This window comes from Pseudopodoces humilis, chromosome 32, assembly GCF_049639895.1.
Source record: "Pseudopodoces humilis isolate 2021_Gansu_Grassland_sample_001 chromosome 32, ASM4963989v1, whole genome shotgun sequence".
NCBI classification, from domain to species: domain Eukaryota; kingdom Metazoa; phylum Chordata; class Aves; order Passeriformes; family Paridae; genus Pseudopodoces; species Pseudopodoces humilis.
The window spans coordinates 321,139-323,810 of NC_142231.1; the positions used below are offsets into that span (position 1 = coordinate 321,139).

Here is a 2,672-nt window from a genome sequence, read left to right on the forward strand (position 1 = left end):
TTCGGGGGGTTCTGGAGGGATCCTGGGGTGTTCGGGGGGTTCCCGGGGGGTTCCTGGGGGGTCCCGGAGGGTCCCGGTGGGTTCGGGAGGTTCTGGGGGGTCCCGGGGGGTGTCTGGAGGGGTCCCGGGAGGTTCTCTGGGTGCCGGGGGGTTCTGGGGGGTGCCGGGGGGTCCCAGGAGGATCCGGGGAGTTTGGGGGGGTCCCGGGGTGGTTCTGGAGGGTCCCGGGGAGGTCCCGGGGGGGTTCGGGGGGGTCCCGGGGAGGTCCCGGGGGGGTTCGGGGAAGTCCCGAGGGTCCCGGGGGTTCCGGGGGGGTCCCGGGGGTCCCGGGGGGTTCGGGGGAGTTCAGGGGTGTCCCGGGGGGTCCCGGGGTGGTCCCGGGGGGTCCCGGGGAGGTCCCGGGGGGGTTCGGGGAAGTCCCGAGGGGTCCGGGGGGGGCCCGGGGGGTCCCGGGGGTCCCACCTGAGCGGCAGGGCGCGTACTCCACGAACTTGGAGAAGTTGCCGATGGAGAGGAAGCAGGAGCCCACCGGCTCCCGAGCCCCCCCCTCGTCCTTGGGGGGGCTCCAGCTGTACAGGGGGGCGCAGGCCTGGGGGGGGCGGGGGAGGGGGGGTGGGCACCTCCCGACCCCCGCCGTGTCCCCCCCATTCACCCCAGTGTCCCCCCCGAGCCCCCCAGTGTCCCCCCAGCGTCCCCAAATGTCCCCAAGCCCCCCAATGTCCCCAAGCCCCCCAAACCCCCCAATGTCCCCCAGCCCCCCATGTCCCCAGTGTCCCCATGTCCCCCCATGTCCCTCCATGTCCCCAAGGCTCTCTAAACCCCCCGATGTCCCCAATGTCCCCAAGCTCCCCAAGCCCCCGAGTGTCCCCCCGATGTCCCCATTGCCCCCAAAGCCCCCCCAGTGTCCCCAAGCCCCCCCCCATGTCCCCAATGTCCCCAAGCCCCCCAAGCCCCCGAGTGTCCCCCCGATGTCCCCAATGCCCCCTAAGCCCCCCCAGTGTCCCCAAGCCCCCCCCGATGTCCCCAGTGTCCCCGCACCAGGATGGAGCCGTTGTGCGCCCTCACGGTGGCCCCGAACCACTGCAGGGACTTGAACTCCACGGGCTCGGGGGCGTCGCTGCTGTTGCCCCCAAAATCGTGGGTGCGGGTCCCTGGGGGGGGGGACAGGGGGGGGACGGGGGTCAGGCCACCCCCCGCCCCCACGGCCGCGCCCCCGGGGACCCCCCCGGCCCCCCCCGGGTTGATCATTAACGGGAGCCAAGGCCAGCGGGGGGATGGGGACGGCGACAGGGGACGGCGACACGGGGTGGGGGGGGGGACGGCTCTCAGTGGGTCCCCCGGGTGTCACCGGTGTCCCCTGGGGGTGTCCCCAGCTCTGTCCCCAGCCCTGACCCCTGGGGGTGTCCCCAGCTCTGTCCTGATCCTGTCCCCGTCCCTGGGGGTGTCCTGTCCCCGCCCCGTGTCCCCATCCCACGTGTGTCCCCTTCCCTCCCCCCGTGTCCCTGTCCCTTCCCCCGTGTCCCCATCCCTGGGGGGGCTCCTGTCCCCTCCCCCGTGTCCCCTCCCCCGTGTCCCCCCCGTGTCCCCATCCCTGGGGGGGCTCCTGTCCCCTCCCCCGTGTCCCCATCCCTGGGGGGGCTCCTGTCCCCACCCCCGTGTCCCCCCCCGTGTCCCCCCCGTGTCCCCAGGTCCCCTCACCGATGTGATCGAAGTCGATGGGGTCGCAGCCGCCCCCGGGGGGCCACGGGCAGTGGAACACGGCCCCCCCCTGGGTGACATTGGGCTGGCTCGTGTTGGCCTTGGGGGCCCCCACCAGGTTGCTGACCTTGGGGGGGGGGGGGGACACAAACGGGGGGGGGGGGTCACCCCACGGGGACACGGCGCTTGTCACCCGCGGGGCTCCGGGGGGGTCCGAGGGGGTCGGGGGGGGTCCCCCGAGCCCCACTGACTCAGCCCCGTGACCCCTTCCGGCCCGGGGGGGTCGGGGGGGGGAGCACCGGGACCGCCCCGGCCGCGGGGAAGGGGAGGGGGGACACGGCCGGGGGGGGGGTCCCGGGTGAGGAGGGGGAGTCCCACCGGGTGCTCCCCGGCTCGCCCCGGACCCCCCCGGTGGGGTCACGCGTGGGGGGTTGTGGGGGGGGGGGGCAAGGCCGTGCCTGGGTCCCCCCGAAACCCCCCCGGAGCCCCCCGGGGGCAGCTCCCGGCTCCGGTTACAGGAAACGCCCCGGGCCGGGGGCAGCGGGGCCCGGGGACCCCCGGCGGGGCCGGCGCTGGGGGGGACACGGGGGGGACCGGAGCTCGGCCCCCCCCCGCTCGGGACCCCCGGGCCGGACCCTCCCGGTTCCCGTTACCCGGCCCCGCTTCCTGCTTCCCACTGCCGGTCCCCGCCCCGGTGCCCCGTTCCCGGTTCCCGCTGCCCTGGCCCAGTCCCCGGGACCGCCCCGGGTCCCGCTCCCGGTTCCCACTCCCGGTGCCCGGTTCACGCTCCCCGCTCCCACTCCCGGTTCCCGTTTCCCCACCCCCGCTCCGGTTCCCCCCCGCCCTTCCCATTCCCGGTTCCCGCTGTCCCGTTCCCGTTATCCCGCTCCCGTTCCCGTCCCTCCCCGCCCCGCTCCGGGGCCGCTCCCGCTCCCCGGCGGGCGCTGCCGCTCCCCTCCCGCTCCGGTGCCCCG

The 2,672-nt window shown here is 76.3% G+C and overlaps 1 non-coding gene across 1 annotated transcript; it reads right to left on the reverse strand.

Annotated features, from left to right (window-relative positions):
• Positions 1-468: 468 nt before the first annotated feature.
• Positions 469-1,838, reverse strand: LOC102111964 (uncharacterized). The gene is made up of 3 exons (XR_015774781.1): positions 1,699-1,838; positions 1,039-1,151; positions 469-589 (listed from the first exon to the last, which is right to left on the reverse strand). It is a non-coding gene; the product is annotated as an uncharacterized LOC102111964 (transcript).
• Between the last annotated feature and the right edge of the window lie 834 nt (positions 1,839-2,672).